The sequence below is a fragment of the Monodelphis domestica genome, chromosome 1, assembly GCF_027887165.1.
Source record: "Monodelphis domestica isolate mMonDom1 chromosome 1, mMonDom1.pri, whole genome shotgun sequence".
NCBI classification, from domain to species: Eukaryota; Metazoa; Chordata; class Mammalia; order Didelphimorphia; family Didelphidae; genus Monodelphis; species Monodelphis domestica.
The window spans coordinates 619,830,508-619,845,902 of record NC_077227.1 but is presented as its reverse complement, the minus strand read 5'-3'; the positions used below and the strand labels follow the sequence as shown (position 1 = coordinate 619,845,902).

Genomic DNA, 15,395 nt, shown 5'->3' with positions numbered 1-15,395 from the left:
GGATAAACATCCCCATTTTCTCCAAGTGATTCTTATATAATATAGACTCAAGTTCTTTCACCACTATGGCTGTCTTTTTCTGAAGAGATTCCCTAGTTTATCAATGTCCTCCCCTAAAATATGGTGCCCAGAATTCAATGATAGCACTCCAGATGTGCTCTGAAGCATTTTGGAGTACATCAAATAACCAAGATAAAAACTAAGTTGACCATCTGCCCTGCAGCTGAACTTTTTCATGTGTTATTTTATTTAATTGAAATGCGAGCTTCTAGAAAACAGGGATTGTCTAACTTTATATTTGTTTCTCCAGGGCTTAGCAGAGTGCCTGGCACATAATAAGTCTTTAATAAATGTTTTTTCATTCACTAGTTCTACCACAAATTTCTGATAGGTAATTATTCAACAAGTATCATTAAGGGCTATGTGTCAAGCACTTCACTAAGTTCTGGGGATACAAATAAAAGAAAAAATACAGTCCTTGCCCTTAAAGAGCTCACATTCTAATGGAAAAGACAATATGCCAAAAATATATAAAAGATATATACAGTATGATTTGAGCACTCTTGAGGGAAGCTGGAAAGCAAAGGTGAGCAGTAAGACTATTCTAGGCATAAGTGACAAGAAATTGAGTGCTGTTATGTGTCGGGAATAGCAAGAAGGCTAGGGTCACTGGATAACATAATTCACAGAGAAGAGGAGAGTCTAACACTGAAAAGGTAGGAAGGGGCCAGGTTGTTAAGGACTTAAAAACCAAACAACTGAGTGCTCACTATAGCAAGGCAATCTTCCTACCTAAAATGATTCTCTAACCCTGTTTCAAAGAACTCTTCCAAACCCCCTTCCCTCAAGATTCCCCCATTGCCCTTATTCTGTCAGCCTCATATTTTACTGGGGGGGAGGGGGGGGGAAGGAACCTTTTTTGCCTCTCTTCACCAACTCAAAATTCCTTTTCAACATCTCCTTATAGCATGGTTTTTGGCACATAGTAAATGTTTAATAAGTATTTGTTTCCAATTAAAACAACTCTGAGGTATCACTATTCACCTATCAGATTGGCCAATATAACAGAAAAGGAAAATGATAAATGTTGGAAGGGATTTGGGAAAACAGAATACTAATGTACTACTGGTGCAGTTGAGATCTGTTCCAACCATTTGGAAAGCAATTGGGAACTATGCCCAAAGGGCTTTAAAACTATGCATATACTTTGATACAGCAATACGATTATTAGGTATCTATCCAAGAGATAAAAATAAAAGTGGGGCTTGTTTGGGAATGGCTGAACAAGTTGTAGTAAGTGTGATAGAATACTATTGTACTATAAGAAATGATACAATGTAATATCCAAGCCATTTCTAGTTCAGAGAGAGATGTCTACCTGACAGTCTATCCTTGTTCTCATACATCTCTTCCCATGATTTGAGGTGATATAAGAATCTTAGAACAAAGAAAATATTACAACATATTAAAATACATTTTGGTTGACATTGAAAAAGAGACTCCTCATCCCATATCCTAATATTTTCTTTCTTCCTTTTTTAAAATTTAATTTTCCCCTATTATGTATAAAAAGAATTTCCAATTTTCTTCAAAGAATTGAATTAAGTTTTGCAGATGACATGATGGTCTACTTAAAGAATCCTAGAGATTCAACCAAAAAGCTAATCAAAATAATCAACAACTTTAACAAAGTTGCAGGATACAAAATAAACCCACATAAGTCATCAGCATTTCTATATAATTCCAACACAGCTCAGCAGCAAGAACTAGAAAGAGAAATCCCATTCAAAATTACCTTAGACAAAATAAAATACTTAGGAATCTATCTCCCGAGACAAACACAGGATCTATATGAACACAACTACAAAACACTTTCCACACAACTAAAACTAGACTTGAACAATTGGAAGAACATTAACTGCTCATGGGTAGGACGAGCCAATATAATAAAAATGACCATCCTACCCAAACTCATCTATCTATTTAGTGCCATACCCATGGAACTTCCAAAAATTTTTTTTACTGATTTAGAAAAAACCACAACAAAGCTCATTTGGAAGAACAAAAGATCAAGGATATCCAGGGAAATAATGAAAAAAAAAAAAGGAAGGGGGCCTTGAAGTCCCACATCTCAGACTATATTATAAAGCAGCTGTCATCAAAACAATTTGGTACTGGCTAAGAGACAGAAAGGAGGATCAGTGGAATAGACTGGGGGCAAGCAACCTCAGCAAGACAGTATATGACAAACCCAAAGATCCCAGCTTTTGGGACAAAAATCCACTATTTCATAAAAACTGCTGGGAAAATTGGAGGACAGTGTGGGAAAGATTAGGTTTAGATCAACACCTCACAGCCTACACCAAGATAAATTCAAAATGGGTGAATGACTTGAACATAAAGAAGGAAACTATAAGAAAATCAGGCGAACACAGAATAGTATACATGTCAGACCTTTGGGAAGGGAAAGACTTCAAAAACAAGCAAGTATTAGAAAGAGTTACAAAATGCAAAATAAATAATCTGGATTACATCAAATTAAAAAGTTTTTGTACAAACAAAACCAATGTAATCAAAATCAGAAGGGTAGCAACAAATTGGGAAACAATCTTCATAAAAACCTCTGACAAAGGTTTAATTACTCAAATTTATAAAGAACTAAATCAACTGTACAAAAAATCAAGCCATTCTCTAATTGACAAATGGGCAAAGGACATGAACAGGCAGTTCACAGCCAAAGAAATCAAAACTATTAATAAGCACATGAAAAAGTGCTCTACATCTCTTATAATCAGAGAGATGCAAATCAAAACAACTCTGAGGTATCACCTCATACCTAGCAGATTGGCTAACATGACAGCTATGGAAAGTAATGAATGCTGGAGGGGATGTGGTAAAGTGGGGACACTAATTCATTGCTGGTGGAGTTGTGAATTGATCCAACCATTCTGGAGGGCAATTTGGAACTATGCCCAAAGGGTGGTAAAAGACTGTCTGCCCTTTGATCCAGCTATAGCACTGCTGGGTTTGTACCCCAATGAGATAATAAGGAAAAAGACTTGTACAAGAATATTCATAGCTGCACTCTTTGTGGTGGCCAAAAATTGGAAAACGAGGGGATGCCCATCAATTGGGGGATGGCTGAACAAATTGTGGTATATGTTGGTGATGGAATACTATTGTGCTAAAAGGAATAATAAAGTGGAGGAATTCCATGGAGACTGGAACAACCTCCAGGAAGTGATGCAGAGCGAAAGGAGCAGAACCAAAAAAACACTGTACACAGAGACTGATACGTTGTGGTACAATCGAAGGTGATGGACTTCTCCATTAGTGTCAATGCAATGTCCCTGAACAATCTGCAGGGATCTAAAAAATACTATCCACAAGCAGAGGATAAACTGTGGGAGTAAAAACACCGATGAAAAGCAACTGCTTGACTACAGGGTTGGAGGGGATAAGACTGAGGAGACTCTAAATGAACACTATAATGAAAATTCCAACAACAGGGAAATGGGTTCGAGTCAAGAACACATGTGATAACAAGTGGAATCGTGTGTCGGCTATGGGAGAGGGAAAGGTGGTGGGAGGGGGGGAGGGGAGTAAAAGAAAATGATTTTTGTTTCCAGTGAATAATGTATGGAAATGACCAAATAAAATAATGTTTAAAATTTAAAAAAAAAAAAAAGAATTGAATTAAGTCTTGAATTCTCTCCCTCCTTCCCTCTCTCCCACTCTTTACTCCTAAGCAATCTGATATAGATTTTATGTAGCAATCATGTAAAACATTTCTCCATATTAATCTTTTTGTGGAGAGAAACACAAACAAAAAAATTAAGAAAAAGTAAAAAAGTTCTTTGGTCTGGATTCAGATTCTATTGGTTCTTTTTCTGGAAGAATATGGCATTCTTACCCCCCCCCCCCATCCCCCAAGTCCTTTGGGATAGTTTTAGATCATTGTATTGTTGAGAATAGCTACATTATTCACAGTTGTTCACTGTACGATATTCCTGCCACTGTGTATAATATTCTACCAGTTCTGCTTATTTTACTCTGCTATAGTTTGTATAAGTCTTTCCAGGTTTTTCTGCGTTCCTCCCACCTGTCATTTCTTATAGGACAATAGTATTCCATTATAATTCTATATTATAACTTATTCAGCCTTTCTCCAATTTATAGGTATCTCTTCACTTTCCAATTCGTTAACACCACAAAAAGAGCTGCTTTAAATATTTTTGTACATATAGGTCCTTTACCTTTTTGTTTTTTATCTCTTCTGGACAAAAATCTCATAATGATAGTTATTGGTGGGTCAAAGGATATGTACTGGAGACTTCTGGGCTAAGGTGGCCGCAGAGTAGAAGCAAAAGACTTCCTCTCCTCACCACCTACTGATAGAAAGTGCCTCAAAAGGACAAAAACCAAAATCAGACAAATGAAGGGGCACTTCCATAGAGCATAGCCTTGAAGGTAGGCAGGGATTGGGCATTTCCACACTATAAGGGGGTAAAATTACTCCTATCAAAGCACCAGCTGATCATCTCTCCTCTACTCCACCTATGGCATCAGAATCAGAGTGAGCGTGGGACAATCGCTGGCTGAGGACCCTACAGATTTATCCCAGAAAAAAGTGAGACCTGGGACCCCAGGAGGCTGAAGAATGCAGAGATTGGGCACAGAGATAGAGCAGAGAGGGGCTATACACAGCAGAAGCAGGGGAGACTGAAAAATAGCCTCAGGGCAAAAACTGCTCTGTGGCTCTATACAAAGACCTGCCTACCTTCTTCACTCACACTTCTGAATAGGAAGGGAAGAAAAAACTAACAGCAATGGCTGCTAACACCCAAGGACTATAATCTACAACTATAAAAAAATAAAAACAATAAAAAACCTTGACCCTCAATAATCTATTATGAAAAACTCCACACTACAGAGGAGACAGCAGAGAATGATAAACAAGCAAACACATCCAAACCTTCCAAAAAAAAAAAAAGGAAATTAGTCATAAGTTCTTGAGGAGATCAGATTTGAGATGATGAACCAAGTGAGAAAGATAGAAGAAGCCTCAAGAAGATGTGGGAAATAATTCAAAAAGAAAATAATAGTTTAAAAGACAATATCTCCCATTTGGAAAAAGAAGTCCAGAAATCAAATGGAATGATAAGCAAACTGGAGACTAGAATTCACCTGCTGGAAGCCATGAAAAGCAGGATAGACCAAATCAAAAAGGAAAATCATAGCTGAAAACTATTCTTTAAAGATTAAAATTGGGCAGGCAGAAGCTAATGATCTCACAAGATAGCAAGAATTAATAAAGCAAAGTCAAAAGAATGACAAAAAAGAAGGAAACATGAAATATCTCATTGAGAAGATGATTTACTTGGAAAACAGGTCCAGGAGAGACAATTTGAGAGTCATAGGCCTACTTGAAAACCTGGAAATCAACAGAAACCTTGACATCATACTATAAGAAATTATCCAAGAAAACTGCCCTGATATTCTTGAACAAAAGAGCAAAAAAGACATTGAAAGAGTCCATAGATCACCCTCTACATTAAATCCTCAAAAGCCAACCCCCAGAATGTAATTGACAAATTCAAGAGCTTCCAAGCTAAAGAGAAAATATTGTAAGAAGCCAGAAAGAGACAATTTAGGTTTTGGGGCAGATTGTCCCCCATTCCTTTAAATCCCTCAGTCCTTAACCTTTCCTTCTTAAGTTCTCTAATATACTTCTCTAAGCTCAGTTCAAGACCAGTTTTTTCATGAAGCTTTTCTAAATTCTGACTGGATAGTATCTCCTCCCCCAATTATTTATGCATATTTTTGAATATACCTATGGTAGTATTTAAACTCTGACACAAGGTAAAATAATGAAATTTAATAAAAAATGCAAAAATCTTAAGACTTTCTTACAGGTAGGTGAAAACTAATATGCAATGTGTCCTCTGCTGCAATCAACTGTTTTATCCCACATGGTACTGAGGTCAAATTATTATTTATTTATTATTTATTATATTGCAGAAAAAGACAAAAAGCCTATGTGTAGCATTCATTATTAGCCCAAAGGTTTTCAACAGTGTTAAAAATCAAAGTTCCTCAGCCATTAAAGCACACATCTGCGATTCTTAGAAACTTTTTAACCTTTCACAACTCATAGTAAGGAGCAAGTTCATTTTATAATACTCCATCTCCATTAAGAAATTTTTGTAATTCCAAAACAATTCTGCCTCTCAGTATATCAATACATTTATCATACCCAAAATAAGAACAATCTGGCACACTGAAAACTTGGGTACAAACATACACTAGATACAATGTGTACTTCCAGATGTCCTGGAAGCTAAAAAAAAAAAATCTTTAAAATATCATTTTGGGTCTGAAGAATACTAATTTGTTTCCTTCAGTTTTCTCAATTATAAAATGGGGATAATAATAGCACCCACCAACCAGGGCAGATGATCTAATGGGAAAATTATTGCAAAGTACTTAGCACACTCTCTTACATATAGTAAATGTTTAATAACCGTTCATTCTTTTTACCTTCCCCTGGACTTCTTCCTCTGAATAGTTTTGCTATACTAAGAATGAAAAAGTGAGTTTTCTCAAAAACCCAAAACAACTCCCAAACCAATAAAATCCCCGCTACTTAGGCACCATTCCTGACTTTCTGAACTTGTCTCATTATGACAAAGAAATTTTTTCACCCTGGAGCCTAAAGCCCTGCTATAGCCTCTTTCTCTGATTGGCTATTTCATTCCTGAATCTCCATTTAAAAAGGATGCTGAAGCCATCCATCCCTTCATTCCTCTCCATGCTGTGAATCTTAAAACTGCTCAGACTCTACTTTAGAAGCTTTGATTAAGCTATTTCCCATCTGTAACAATGGAGGTACTTGGTCAGGAATGTATTGAGAATTTTTAAAATTACTCCACCCTGCTCAAACAGTGCCTTAGGGGAAGATAAAGTTGAAAAACTCCTGATTGAACAATGAAAAAGTCCCTAACTCATACTTATAGTGAAGCTAAAACCTTAAGCTAGGTCTATTTTTATATATAATACAAAGAGGTTCTAAGTACCTATAAAGGTTAAATTAGTCACTAAAAGGTCAAGCAACTTACAAAAGGCAAGCTTAAAAAGAGGTGTGAAATACTCAGATTTTTTTTTCCTAACCAGAGAAGGTGAGAACAAAAGAAGATGAGAACTAAGAATGGGCAGTCCTGGGAAAAAGCATCTATTGTGATTGGTAGACGTGAAAATTTGGGGGAGGTGACATAAGAGAAAAATCTCTTTAAAAGGAAGTGAAAGAACAAGTTCAGGGCAATTGAATTCAGTTACAATTTGAATTCAATTTGGAGGCTAATTTCTGTTCGGAGTGGAAGAACCCAGCTTGAAGACGATCTTGTGGTGAGTGATAAAGTCTAACTTGCTCTCCCTTAGGCACAGGCCTAGGCCATTTGGCCGAGGCCCTTTCTACTATTTTCTCTTTCTCTCTATCTCCTTCCCTTAATTCCTTCATTTATATTAAGTAAAATCTCCAAAAAAACCCAGCTGACTTGGGTATTTTAATATTTGGGAATTTTCCCATGGCGACCACTTATTTTTGATTTAAATCAAGACACTAAAAGTTATCTTTACAGTTTGGCCAAAACCTTTACAGTTTTGGGAAATCACAGTCTTAGAAACCATGTTTTCATGGTTACAGTGCTGTATTACTGACTCTGGATTTTTTTTTTTTTAAACAAGGCACTAGGTAAGGATGTTTGCCTGCTATAGTAATGAGATTATAGAATTGAATTTTGAGAAGAGTAAGGTTGAAAGGATTGGAAATTATCTCCAAAGTGCTGGGCTTAAGATTTGACTTTAAGGAACTCTGGAGAGTGTTCTGGAATTCAGTGGGCTGAGGAGGAAGGAGTTTGAAGGAACAACTGCCACTTCCTATCCTAAGCTAGGAGAGGAGCTGCATCTGGGACTTTCCTACCTCAAGCCTTCTGTGGATGAAGGGAAACCTTCAAACCATTTTTCTGAGGTTCTCTTCAACTGAAGAACAATTTGAAGATCTAGTTATCCCTGTTGTGTTTACAAACTTGCCTGGAGGTTTTACTTTAAGATCCTATCTGTTGGACTCTAAGGGTCTACCGCAGGGTCAGATCCAGATTGGGTGGACACAGCCATCTTGGGTCCACTCTTAGCAGATTTTGGAGACAATTTTTGGGAGAAATAACTGAACCAGAGTCTGAGGATTATAGCCAGGTAGCTTAGTAAGTTGTCGGGGAACATCTAGTTAGAAACAGGGAAGTGGTAGTATAGCTTGGAAGAACAGAAACCAGTCTCAGCATTCTTTTTGTTTAATCCTTACATCCTAACCTTGATTTCTAATAAATAGAGATACTGTTTTCCCTATAACATAGTCTCCAAGGCTTTTGTGCGTAATGGCCCAGTGAGGGAAAGTCAACCTGCCCTGCCTTCCCTTCACAAAAGGGAAGCTGAGATACCCATAGACAACCACTGGGTATCTAGACAGTTCCCTACTGTGGATAACATCATCTAACTACATTATTCCTTTAATTATGAACCTTATTTCTTCATTGTTCCACCCACTTTTTGTGTGTCATTTTCTTTCATTAGGATGAAAGCTTCTTTTTAGGTATTGTTTTCCTCCATTAGAATGTAAGCTCCTGGAGGGCAGGCACTACATAGTTCTTTAAAAAAAAAAAAACCATTTTATTTTTTAACTCAATTACATGCAAAAACAATGTTTTAATATTCATTTTTTGGAGTGTTTAGTTTCAAATTAGTTCACTCATTCTTACCCTTTCTTCATCTCCTTCTTTCCCCTGTCCCAACACCCTAGACAGTTAACAATTTGATATAGATTTTACATATGAAACACATAAAATAGTTTTTCATATTAGTAATTTTGTGGAAAAGATCTCAAACTAAAAATTGAAATATTGTGTTTTGGAAGTTCAATGTGGGAAGATGAAGAACCAGGGTGTGATGTTTCCTCCCCCTTCTAATACCCACCACAAACAACCAAAAATAACTCCACAGAATCAATGCTAAAAGCAGCAAAATTGGGAGTGAACCTGAAGAGACAAGGAAAAATAGGTAGGAAGGTATCTGACTTCCCTGGCTTCAGTGCAAACACCACAAGCCCTAGAAGTAGGAATAGAAGAAACAGTAAGGAGGGTAGCCCTTTAATCTCACCTTGTTTGCTGAGCCCAGGCATTTCTATCCACTGGAATAGGCAGGTAGAGAGTCCTGGGAATAGCTGTGTCCTAATGTGGTCTTGGTTCAGGAGCCCTTCACTAGCCTGTAGCTAGGGGCTTAAAGAATAGATATCCCAGAGTTCAGGGGCATCAGACACTAAGAACAGAACCTCAAGCCTTGCTGCTGACAGGTGAGAGACTTAGGAGAACTGAGGTACAGGGATGGGACACCTGCTCTATCTTGGGCCATGGCAAGGGAAGAGGAAGAGTGAACATGTACTGGTGAATGCATTTGCTGAGAGGTTGGAGATCCATCCACTGTGACTTCTCCTAGGAGAGTGGGGTCTTTGTTTGCCACAACGGGGGCATGTCTGTTTTGAGATACTGTGGCAAAACTCCTCACTAGCTTTGGTTGGAACATCTGAGATCAATGATGGAGTGGGGCTTGAGTGATGCCCGAAGAGATTACAATAGACCCACAGACTATAAAAAACTGGAATAACTAAATAGGAACCAGGTTAAAACAAATACAAAAATATCCTGAAACCTGAGGTAACAAACCACAACAACAGGAACCCTGGGACTTTAGGAAAAAAGCCAATAATTAAGTCTATTGACCTGGCTGAAAAAATTATTAAAAAAAAAAATAAAAGAGCAACCAAAGGAGAAAGAACCTAACTACTGACAGCTACTATAAAGACAGAGAAGACCTTGGTTCAAACTCAAGGGATACTAAAGTTAAGTCACCCACTTCAAAACTGCAAAGAAATATAATAAGTAGCTACAAGTTCAAAAAGAGCTTTTGGAAGAATTTTTAAAAAGACCTTAAAAGCCAAATGAGAGCAAGGTTGAGGAAAAACCAGAAAAAATAAAAAAGCACTGCAAAAAAACAAACAAAAAACCCCAGAAACTTAGAGAAAAAAATAACTAATTAAGAACAAGCACTGGTCAGGGGGAAGCTAATGATTTCCTAAGACAATTAGAAATAATTAAATAAAATCAAAAGAAAGAAAAAATAAGAGAATACAAAACATCTTATTACAAAAACAACTGACCTCGAAAACAGATCAAGGAGAGACAATATAAGACAATAAGGCTCCTGGAAAGTTATAATTGTCAAGAAAAATTGCTCAGAAATTCTAGGGTAATTCATGGGTAAAATAAGAAATTGAAATAACCCACTGGATCACTACCTCCTCAAAGAGATCCAGAGATGGAAATGAACATCATTGTTAAATTTCATAATTACCAGGTTAAAGAAAAAATAATATAAGCATTGAGACAAAAAAAATAATTTAAATACTGTGGAGGTACATTCGGGATAAAATAAGACTCAGCAGTCATAACATAAAAAGAACTTAGGCCACTAAACACAGCATTTCATAGAGCAAAAGAACTGGGCTTGTTACCATGAATAACATGTCCAGCAAAACTGAACTTAATTATATTTTCTTCTATTTTTTCATTCCTTTGGTTTTGTTTTATTGCTTCTTGATGTCTCATTAAGTCATTAGCTTCTAGTTGCACAATTCTAATTTTTAAAGAATGACTTTCTTCCATGACCTTTTTATCCTCTTGATCTATTCTATATTTTACAGAATTTTTTTCTTCATTGGAGTTCTGTGCTGCTCTTTCCAGCTGACCAATCTTGCTTTTTAAGCTATTATTTTCTTTTTTGCAAATCTTTCATTTCCTCCCATTTTCCCTTGGCCTGTATTATTTGATTTTTGAATTCCTTTTTAAATTCTTCAAGAGGTTGAGACCAATTTATGTTTTTCTTTTAAGTTTTGCATGTGGTTGCTTTGATTTCACTATCCTCTGTTGGTTCTATGCTTCGTTCCCATAGAAATCTTTGAGGGTTATTTTTATTATTATTATTTTTTTGCTGTTTGCTCATTTTCCCAGACTTTTTTGCTTATAGACTGGGAGTTCTGAAACCTGTTGATTCTGTCTCCTCTGCTGCTGGTTTCAGGTCTCAACCCTTGGAGCTATTTTGCCTTTGGGGTAGGTCCTCACCACAGTAGTGCTGGTTATGGATTTCTGGGCCTCACTGTGGGCTGGTGCCAGTGTCTAGGACTTTAAGGGATGGGTCTGGGGTCTTCTGTTGCTGGTACTGTAAGCAGTGTCTCAGGATCTCATATTTGGCCTATACCCTAGCTAGGAACCTGATCCAGTAGGTGAGGTGCAGTGGAGTGGTGTGGTGTGGTCGTGGTGGTGGTCTGCTAGCATTCTTTTGTGTGTAGTTTTGCTTCTGGTTCCCCCTTATTCTGTGAAAAATAGATACTTTCCCTACCTCTCAAGTCATGCCCAATGTCTTTCTGAGGTGCTTTTAAAAGTTTGGTTTGGAAGAATTATCAGTGATTTCAGCTTTTGCTGCTACCAAGCCATCTTTGAGTATAATGATAAAAGGTACAAAAAATGGACATTTAAAAATTTTCAACTCTTCCTGAGGAAAAACCCAGGACTAAGTAGAAAATCTGATCAATAAGAAATATATAAAGGTAAGATAAAAGGCTAATAGTAAGTGACCTCAGAGGTCAATGTGTTTGATTCCTGTGTGGGAAAATCTATCCAGGATTCCTGGGAATGGCATTGTTACCTAGATATTTCGAAGGGAGGTGAAACCTGAGGCCAAGGTAAAAGTAATGGAATGAGTTAACATGGTAGTGGAATATATCTAAAGGCTGTAGTATGGAATGTTCATATGAAGAAGGAATGAGTAGAGGAACTATTAAGGAAAAGGGAGGAGGAGTTGAAGGAGTGGTAGTACTAGAACCCTATTTTCATCAGATTGGAGAAAAATGAGGAAAATATGCATAATTAGAAAGCTAAATATCTTCATAAAGTATAGAGGAATGAAAGGGAAAGAGACAAAGGAGGGACTGGAATAGTAAAAGGGAGGGAACCAAACAAAGGAAAGCCCTTTAAGGGGCTGAGGAGCTAAGAGAAAAAAAAAAGAGTAGATTAAGAGAAAGGAGGGGAAGGGTAAGAAGAGGGAGATAAATGGAGAAGAGACTACATATCAAGAAATAGAGGGGTAAGTTGAGGTGAAAAGGGAGGTATGCTTAGGATTAAGTGAAGGGAGAATTTTTTAGAACCCAATTAAAGAAAAAGAAGGGCAACATGGGGGAGAAGGAAGAGGCTTTTGGAAAGGCAGAATAGGAAGTAATAGAAAGGGAGAAAAAACAAGAGAGATGCTTAGAAAAGCAGGCCAATTTTCAACAAGGAAAACTAAAGGAGATAAGGTAAGAGTTCTAAAAAGTTGTGAAAATTAAAGATAAGAAATTGAAAATCTGAGGAGGGATACAGCAAAAAGAGGACAAACAGTGAAGAAAAACAGAATGGAAGGAAATACACAACTAGTAATTACGACATTGAATGGAAATGGGATGTATTCACTCATAAAATGAAAATGAATAGCAGAACAGATCAAAAAACCATATTGTGGAAGATATGGATCAAAATCTGATGATACGTTGTTTACAAGAAACATACTTAAAAATGAGAGACACTTTTTTGAGTAAAAATAAAAAGTCGGAGTAGAATATAATATGTTTTAGCTGATACAAAGAAAGCAGAAGTAGCAATTATGACCTTTGACAAACTTAAAGCTAAAATAGATAAAAAGAGATAAAACAGGGAAACTATATTATAGTAAAAAATACCATATACAACAAAGCATTAATAATTTTAAATTTATATGCACCAAATGTTATAACATCTAAATTTTTAAAGGAAAAATTGAATGAGTTACAGATGGAGATAACAAAACAGTAAGCATGGGGTACTTACATTTCCCCATTTCAGAATCACATAAATCTAACAAAAAAATAAGAAAGAATTCAAGTAGATGAGTAGGCTCTCACATAAGTTAAATATGACAGATATTCAGAGAGAATGGAATAGAAACAGAAAAGAATATACCTTCTCAGTGGTGACACCTTAAAAATATGACCAAATATTGGGACATAAATATTATGATTAAATATCATTAAAACACATAAAAAAGCAGAAATATAATTTTCCCACAATGACAGAATAAAAACTGTATATAACAAAGGTTCATTGAAATAAAAATTAAAAACTACTTGGATACTAACTTAATATTAAGAACTGAGTGTGTTAAAAAACAAAATCTTGAAATAATAAAAAATTTCACTGAAGAGAATGATAATAATGAGACAATACCAGAAACCTATGGGATACAACAAAGCAGTAATAAGAAGAAAATTTCTACACCTAAATGCTTATGTTAATAAAAGAGAAAGATCAAAGTTTTGGGAATGCAATTTTAAAAAATTATAAAAAAGATCAAATAAAAATCCTCAACCAAACACCAAATGAGAACTCCTAAAAGTTATAGATATCAATAAATTAGATTATAAGATAACTACTGTCTTAATAAGTAAATCTAGGAGTTGGTTTTATTAAAAAACTAACAAAATTGATAAACCATTGGTTACTTAAGAAAAAGAAAACCAAGATTAAAAAAATAAGATGAAAAGGGTAAATATACCACCCATGAAGATGAAATTAAAGCAATTATTAGGAGTTATTTTGTTTAATTATGTAAGATCAAATTGAAGAATGAAATATAAATAGAAAGATATCTAAAAAAACCAAAACCTGTAGACTAGTGCTGGTGAACCTTTTAGAGATTGTGTGCCCAAATTGCATCTTCAAGCTGCCTATAAGCACCCTCCATTACCCCAGACTGTGGATGGGAGGGAGGAAATGCTCACAATGGGCTACTGGGCAGAGGGATGGGATATGTGAAAATTGTTCCTACATGCAGTGGAGAGGGGTAACAGAGCAGTTCCATCCAGCATGCTGGAGTATGATCCTTCCCAATAAGATAAAAAGTGTAGCAAGAATGCCCATTAACACCACTGTTATTTATTATTGTACTAGAAACACTAGCAGTAGCAATTAGAGAAGAAAAAGAAATTGAAGGGCTTAAAATAGGCAACGAGGAGACTAAATTATCACTCTTCTATCACTATCACTAAGAATTTAAAATGATATGATGGTATACTTAAAGAATCCAAAAAATCAACTAAAAAGCTAGTGGAAATAATTAACATTTAGCAAAGCTGTAGGATACAAAATAAACCCATGTAAACTATCAAAATTTCTATATATTGAAGTCTGGGGTTGAAGCCAAGATGGGGGAATAAAGCAGAGAAGTTCAAGGTCACCATGAGAATCTCCTCCAACCAATATTAAAATAACACCACAAAACAAATACAGGAGTGAATGAACCAATAAGGAGATAAGAAAGACCTAAAAGGTAGGTAGAGAACATCTGTGGCATTGGGGTAAGAGGGGAGCACATTCAGCAAGACTAAATAAAACAAGGAGTGAAGAGCAAGTCAAGAACAAGCCACACACGCACACACCACATTTGCTGTGCCAGGTTTGGACTCTATGTCCAAGCTAACATTCAGATACTGAGAGACCTTTCCCATTAGACTGCTGACTCACAATGGACTTTGTAAGAATTTGAATTTAATGTTAGATTCAGTTCATTGTTTCAACCTGCAAGATCTTTCTCAGTCCTGACTGTAGTCTAGGATCATAGAATCAGACATTTAGTCTGGAAGGGACCTTGGAGATTATCTAATTCAATTCCTTTATTTTACAATTAAGGAAAGTAAGGCCATAGGTCATGGACATTCCCAGACACCAAATTACACACTCTATGTGACCACAGTGCTTCTTTGTAAATAATTAAATTAACCTTGTGAATAGTAGCCTTTACTTAGGAAGGATATTGATTAATCTACAGCATATGTAATAATAATATACATTTAAGTAGCAATGTAATTTTTGTGCAGTATTTTCCAAACAACTCCTCGAAGTAGAAAGGGCAAATATTCCCTTTCTAAAGGTGTGGAAATGGAAGCTCAGTGAGTTTTAAGTGACTTGCCCACAGTAAAATGTGTTACAGTGGAGACTTGAGATCCAACATTTGGATTCCATTTTTGGAATCCTTTCCATCATGCTTGCCATGCTAGTTCTGATATGTGTGCAAAGTAACAAACTACAGTATACCAATAAGGTTAATTTATATCTCAAAAATGATAGAAATCTCTTTGAGATAATTAAGGTGCTACTAGAAATATACTACTCTTCTTTTTTGTCTTCTTTTTAAAACCCTTACCTTTCATCTTAGAATCAATATTG

General features: G+C 36.1%; 1 protein-coding gene across 2 annotated transcripts in view; it reads right to left on the bottom strand.

Annotated features, from left to right (window-relative positions):
• Nucleotides 1-15,395, bottom strand: part of ESF1 (ESF1 nucleolar pre-rRNA processing protein homolog) — a 109,773-nt gene that overhangs the window by 17,254 nt on the left and 77,124 nt on the right. The gene's annotated exons all lie outside the window — the stretch shown is intronic.